The following is a 7983-nucleotide window of genomic DNA, read 5'->3' on the forward strand; positions in this document are numbered from 1 at the left end:
TAATGTCCCTCCAGGTGTTATTTGTTGGAAGAGTATTCACCACAAATAACCACTCTGTCACAAGACTTGCTTTTCCCGAGCCAAATTTTGGCGGTTATCAGTTTTTTCCTAACTCTCTTTTAACGAAAAGGAAGAGTCGTTTTAGACACCTGTCCGGTGTTCTCGAACTAGCATTCAAAAATAATGATTTATTGTTTTAATCGCAATTTCCTTCATTTTCTATCCATTCGTCTCGCCAAATTCTAAGTTTTTATTTTTGAAACTCAAATCTTTATTATTTTAATCGCAATTTTCTTCATTCTCTATCCATTCGTTTCGTCAAATTCACAATTCTTTATTATTTTAATCGCAATTTCCTTCATTATATATCCATTCGTTGGCTTTTCCATACTAAATTGTCCTCGGGACTTATAAAATTTTCGCTCACCTAATTTATTTGTTACAAAAATAATAATCGTCATTTCTTTCATTCTATATCCATTCGTTGAGTTTCCATACTAAATGGTCCTCGGGACTTAGAATAATTTTGCCAGTCTTTTAAATTCTTTTACAATTTAATCATACCTTCGGTAACAATAATATAAAATTTTTAAATGAATACAAAAATTAAATAATTAATCGCCGTACTAACAACAATAATTGTTTCTATTAATTTTTAAGTAATAAACTAAAATACTCAAATACAAAAAGTAAAATCTGGGTCATAATAGGTATACAGATACATGGAGTGATCATATACTGGTACGTGATTATCTATTGGGGCTTTTACCTTATAGATTAGCTTGAAGTTTCAGACTTGATGTATTTATATTATGGTTGTACAATTTGGCCGGTTAGGCCGGCTAAAAAAGTTAGCTAAGTTAATTAGCCAGTTAACTGGCCAGCTTAGCTAATTTAACCGATTAGCCGAATTAGCTTAGCTAATTAGCCAACGGCTTAACTGGTTAACCTAGCTTAACTCAGCTAATTAGCCAACTAAATAGCTAATTTTTTATATGCTTTTTGTTGCATACTGAGATGCGTATAAGTATTGAAATTAAAGTTAACCTTGTTTTTTGGGAAAAAAATCATGAAGAACAACAGAAAAAACGAGAGTAAAGTAATTTAATGCCCTATGAATTAACTAATTTTTTTTTTTAAATACAAAACAGTAATAGAATAATTCATTAAGTGGGACATTCCATGTCAAATCGACCAATAGTTGGAATCGACCCCTTCCGATTTGGATGAAATTTTGTCACAAGTTTGCTTTTATCATAAAACAAAGTTGTGCCAAAGGAAAAAAATTTTTCCGAAAAGTTATGCAAAGTTAAACATTTCACCATTTTCAGGTTTTTCAAATTTATTTTTGTAATATCTCGGAAACTATTATAGTTACAGACATAGGCCAAAGTTCATTTTAACGGGGATACTTAGGACTGTAATAAAAATTTTTTTCGGGTAAAATTTTTGAAAACTCAAAAAGTGGGAAAATTTTTAAATTAAAAAAATCGTGAAAATCCAAGCCCGCTATGAAATTTTTGACTCATTTTTTTATTCCATAGTAAGGTAAAAGCCCCATCAGATGATCATGTACCAGTATATGATCACTCCATGTATTTGTATACCTATATTTGTGAATATCGAAAAAAAAAAGAATACCCTCTTGAAAATTTCATAATATTTTAAGATTAATAAGAGGTACTCTGTAAAAAAAAGAAGCCAAAAATTTCATAGCGGGCTTGGATTTTCACGATTTTTTAAATTTCAAAATTTTCCCACTTTTTGATTTTTCAAAAATTTTACCCAAAAAAAATTTTTATTACAGTCCTAAGTATCCCCTTTAAAATAAACTTTGGTCTATGTCTGTAACTATAATAGTTTCCGAGATATTACAAAAATAAATTTGAAAAACCTGAAAATGGTGAAATTTTTAATATTGCATAACTTTACGAAAAAAATTTTTTCCTTTGGCACAACTTTGTTTTATGATAAAAGCAAACTTGTGACAAAATTTCATCCAAATCGGAAGGGGTCGATTCCAACTACTGGTCAATTTGACATGGAATGTTCCACTTAATGAATTATTCTATTACTGTTTTGTATTTAAAAAAAAATTAGTTAATTCATAAGGCATTAAATTACTTTACTCTCGTTTTTTCTGTTGTTCTTCATGATTTTTTTCCCAAAAAACGAGGTTAACTTTAATTTCAATACTTATACGCATCTCAGTATACAACAAAAAGCATATAAAAAATTAGCTATTTAACCGGTTTTGCAGTTGGCTAATTAGCTGAGTTAAGCTAGGTTAACCGGTTAAGCCGTTGGCTAATTAGCTAAGCTAATTCGGCTAATCGGTTAAATTAGCTAAGCTGGCCAGCTAACTGGCTAATTAACTTAGCTAACTTTTTTAGCCGGCCTAACCGGCCAAATTGTACAGCCCTAATTTATATATCGGGTATTCCATGCCAAATCGACCACTTTTGAACCCGACCCCTTTATATTTAGCTGAAACTTTACTATTCTTTTCTATCCTTTGAAAGACATTTTTGAGAATTTTTGAGAATTTTTTTATCCAACCCAAAAAAAGTTATGAATTTTTCATTTTCAAATAGCCATAACTTTTTTAGAAATTGACTTTTGGGTACCTTTTTTTTAAAAAAATTTTTGTTTTTGAATGAACTTTTCGAAAAAATACATGAAAAAAATTTAACATGATCAATTATATAAAATAATCGGGTTTTTTGAGTAAAATCGTCATTTTTTCGAAGTCTGCCATTTTATTTTCTCAAAAAAAAACTTCAATTAATTTGACAACTATCCCCACTAATCCCGGGCAGGGCCGATTTTTTTTTATATTTTTTTTATTTATTTAAAAAAAATTGTCAAATTTTCAAAAATGGAAAAATTTTTTTTTCTGTAAACTTTATTTCTATCATAAAATAAATATAATTTAACGATTTTATGATATAATATTCTCAATTTATAGACTTAATTTATGAATATAATGACTAAGTTTAATGATTAATACAGTTAATATCCAATGATTTCACAAAAACAATACAAAAAATTATTTATTAATTTTCTCTCTGGCGTTTCAATATTTTACAAATTCTGTGTTCATTAGAGTTTAAAAATTTTTTAACATACAAACAACCATTTTTGTCGGGAATTATACAATGGAGTTGTTGAGTTCCTACAATAGGTTTTGTTTTCAAAAATCTGTGATTTAAATCAGTTAATGCTGTATTATAATCTTCTTCTGGAGAAAACTTAACTATGATATTTGGTAAGTTATTCGGATTAGAAGCCCATTCAAAAAATTCTATCGGTGTTGTTATTTGTTTATTAACTGCAAGTTGGAGACTTGCTCTTGCTGCGTGTCGTTTGATGACGCCACCAATTCTATCACACGGACCTTTGCCATGGGCAGTCGCAGAAAAATGCCATTCTGTAGGAATATCAAAATCATCTTCATGATAATATAAATTTACAAAATTTTTAAAGTTTTTGAATTGTTGAGGAGCCCTATCAGAAAAATAATAAATCTTGTTACAGCGTTTAGGAAGACTTTTTACATAATCAGTTATTAATTTGATGAAAAAATGAACAGCAACGGCATCGTGATTATTATAGTCTGAAATAATTACTAAACTTTTGTGTTCAAGTTCATCATTTGCTTTGTAATAAATAACCACCGGAAAAACTGTTGCCTGGTTATTATTCCAATGAAAACCAGATGCTGCATTTTGTACTACGAACGCATAATTCTCTGCAAAATCACAAATAATGACAAATTAATTTGGTTTCAGTGTTTCTTTCAATGTTTTCAAAAATTTAGCTTGTTCTTTAGCAATAAATGAGTGAGGTAAAAGAACTTTTAGTTCACTACAAGTTTTCAACAAATTCTTCTGTAGGCTTGATAAAAGTTTCCAAACTACTTCTCGGTTTTGATATCCAATACTTATACGTAATATTCTCGATCTCCTGATTCTCAAAAGATGTTAGTAGAATGTTACTCAACTCATCTACCCCTGGACAGTTGTTACATCCACCCAAATAACATTGCACCGATGTAGTCTCACAAATTATCATGTCCAAACAATCACTATAGTGTTTCATGGGCTTTTCTGTATTTATTGTTAAAGAATGAAGATTTGCACCTATAAGAAAAGTTATTAAATAAACAGAAAATTCACACACTTATAATTATCAATTAATTTGATAATTACCAAGCATCATCAACTTAAAGTTTTGATGGATTGTACATACACAGATGGTGTGTGTTCCACTTGCTCCTGCTAACACACAATGTTTCGGTCGTAAAGAAGCGAATTTCGAAAATCCAATTTTCTCTGTTGGGTTTATTTCACGGAAACATTGGTATAGTTCTTTTAAGTTAGACAGAACAAGCTGTTTTTGGATGGGTACTCGATTACCATCATTATTTCGAACTGAAACAAAGTCTTTCATACCGGGCATCAAAGCACTATACTCATCATCGTTGTAAAAATTCTCAATTTTTAATAACATTTGATGAGTAATTGTCCTCCCTATACAATAAATGTTAAGTAATTCAGTTTTCAGATGTACTAGAAACATCAATTCTACGCTATACCTACCTAATTTCGATTCAGGTGTTGAAAGTAGACCCTTTTCTTCAACCAACTTTTTTGCTACCCTTGTTAAATGTCGTGATGTATTCATAGTTTCATAAATACGTCTTTCACTCCATTTGTCAGGTAACAATGTTAAAATTTGTATTTTTAAAGACTTATCCGTTTCTTTATCATTGAATTTGTCATGCAGCATTTTAATTAAGGAGCGAAAATTTTCACCATCGTCGTCGATCGATCCTTCATCGGCAGCTGAGAGCAAAAATTTTTTTAAGCTGTCAGATATTTGATTTATTTTATTATTTAAAAATTGATAATCATCCAATTTTTTTGAAGGAATCGGCGATTGATTCAACAGTTACGATGCATCGTTTATAACGGGTCACTTCATGGTCACTTGCATCAACATTAGGATCATCACTAGTATTTGTTTGTTCCTTTACTAATTTTGAAACTCCTTTTTCACCTAATCCTAACATTATTTTCATAATGTCAGTTGCTGGACGTAAACCCATTTTTCTTGAATGTGATTCCAACTTAAATGGATTACAACATCGATCGAATTGCTTTATTGATGCCATAATGTCTTCATAAAATTCTTCCAATCAATTTAGATTTATAGAATAAAACAATTAGCTTTTCAAATAACACCAAATCAAAATAGTCTTCATAAACTATAATAATTATTTATTTATTTAGCAAATGTAATATCAACAATCTTTCACTAGACACTTGATCGCACAAAAGATTAACAGCAATTTACAGGTTATGTTTTAGACAGTATGAAAAAACCGTATTCATAAATCGATACACACTAGCGTATAGTTTCTAGTATACTGACTATAAGTAAGTCTATAATTGTCCTACCCTAGTTTATCGACCTTACTGATAGGTTAAAATTTGAATCTTGATGATTATATTCGTAAATTAAATCTATAAATTGAGAATATTATATCATAAAATCGTTAAATTATATTTATTTTATGATAGAAATAAAGTATACGGAAAAAAAATTTTTTCCATTTTTTAAAATTTGACAATTTTTTTTAAATAAATAAAAAAAATATAAAAAAAAATCGGCCCTGCCCGGGATTAGCGGGGATATTTGTCAAATTAGTTGGTTTTTTTTGAAAAAAAAAAAAAAAAAAAATGGCGGATTTCGAAAAAATGACGATTTTACTTAAAAAAAACCGATTATTTTATATAATTGATCATGTTAAATTTTTTTCGTGTATTTTTTCGAAAAGTTCATTCAAAAACAAAAATTTTTTTAAAAAAAAGGTACCCAAAAGTCAATTTCTAAAAAAGTTATGGCTTTTTGCGCTTGAAGTCGTGAGTTCAAATCCATGACTGAAATGACTTTTTAGCTTCTTGCTAAGGAAACGAATGATTTTCAAAAACCAGGAAAATCATTGTTTTCACTTCGATTTTCAAAAATCGAGTTTTCATCATACCTCGACGTTTCGACGTCCTAGGAAGCTATTCCGGCTATTTTAGCGATGATGTATGTGTGTGTTTTTTTTGTTCGTTCGGAGGGGAAAAAATCTTTTGAAGACACCGAAAAATAATAGTCGGTTGTGTGGGATTTCCATCCACTAAAAATACTCCTCTCTTATTCCTCGCGTGAAAGTGCAAGGAAGACTCAGCCGGAACCGCGTTAGTATTAAGCCATATTTTACAGCTAGATTTATCAATTATCGACAAATTTCGGAGAGAGAGGAAGAAAGAATAAAGGGAAAGGGGGATCTACTCAGTGGGTATCATTTTCGGTATCCGAAAAAATAATTCGGACGGCTCAGACCAGAAGTCGAACCCGGATCGTTTGGTTACGTGCAAAAAGCACTAAGACCCACCGATTTGTTTCCAGTTTTCTTCTCGTAATATATATTATAAAGAGGAAATATTTGATTGTTTGTTTGTTTGTTTGCATTGAATAGGCTCCGAAACTACTGAACCGATTTGAAAAAATATTTCACTGTTGGGAAGCTACACTATCCCCGGATGACATAGGCTATATCGACGTTCTAACTAGCAAATTGTTTAACTCCATTTTAGAGAATCTTCTATTTGTACGAAAAAACAATTAGTTCAAAATTTATTATGACTAAAAAACAATTTAATATCTTATAGAGGTGTAATATTTTGGTTTGCATCATTCAAATAATTTATAATTAGACTAGTGCTTCATCAAAATGTTAAAAAATCACCCTCTAAAAAATAAGGAGTTAGACCAATTGCTAATTAGACCGTCGATATTATATTTTCAAAAAATTATGAATCCTGACTAAAACTCCAATTTTTGTTAAAAACCCGTCCAAAGCTGGGGCGGACTGCCAGTAACATATAACGAACAATCACTAGACTCATAGGATTAAGCGTTTTGCCTATGATTGATCCTGTGTTGTCTTTGTAGTTCTTCCAGCTTTCGCACTCAAAGAATGTTTGCTCAGCATCATCGGTTGTATCTGGATAGTACTTGCATCTGATGGTGTAAAATAGGTTAATTTAAAACCGTTATGTGTTAAGGAGCCATGGCTCAACAGAAATTAAGTCAGGAAAAAGTCCGTCTCACCGTAATTTCAGGTGAACCGGACTTTGATGCTTAAGATCAAGCGTGCCGTCTATCTACCCGTATCGCACGTCTTCCATCTATCTTCCCCATTCGAGTTCTTGCCTGTAGTTTTGAGGTCATAAAGTTTTGCCCTCTCTGATATTAATAGATTGATAGATAGATCTCCTGCTATGATCAGTACGGCTGCTTCGGAGACCTTACGGTAGATGCAGGTCACCCTAAGGGCCCTTTGGCGATAAACTGTCACTATTTTACGCCAATAGGTCTTTTGTTTCAGGATGTCTGCCCATATTTCGGCTCCATAGAGCGGGATAGAGTGGACTACTGTAAGAAAAACTCTTCTCTTTTTAGTTTGTGGGCTGATTGTGTTGGCCATGATTCTCGATAAGCTGGATACGGTCTTGCTGGCTTCTATGCAACCCTCTCTAGGTGTTCGAAAAAATACAGCTTTTCATCTGTAATAGTTTCCAGATAGTGCAGTACTTTTAATGTTTCATGTTTCAAATGTTTTCATTTATTAAAAAAATTTTTTTTTGGAATTACTTCAATATCATTGTTTTAATAAATTATATAATCTGACCAGCTCTTCTACTCAAAAAATGACGTTGATTTCCGTGAACCGCATCAGAATCGGTTGATTCGTTCGAGAGATATCGTTGTCGAAAGAAATTAAAAAAAAGTGTTTTTTCAAAATAACTTGTAAAATTTACGTCAAATCAATTGTTTTGTTAAAAAATTTTGTTGTTTAACTTAAAGAACTGCGTCGACCGCCTGAAATTGTATCAAAATTGGTTGATTTCTTCGAGGGATATATAT

The 7983-nt window shown here is 31.1% G+C and overlaps 1 protein-coding gene across 1 annotated transcript in view; it reads left to right on the top strand.

Annotated features, from left to right (window-relative positions):
- LOC123264729 (disintegrin and metalloproteinase domain-containing protein 10) overlaps window positions 1–7983 on the top strand; it is a 259035-nt gene that overhangs the window by 226486 nt on the left and 24566 nt on the right. The window lies entirely within an intron of this gene.

This window comes from Cotesia glomerata, linkage group LG5 (assembly GCF_020080835.1).
Source record: "Cotesia glomerata isolate CgM1 linkage group LG5, MPM_Cglom_v2.3, whole genome shotgun sequence".
Lineage (NCBI taxonomy): Eukaryota > Metazoa > Arthropoda > Insecta > Hymenoptera > Braconidae > Cotesia > Cotesia glomerata.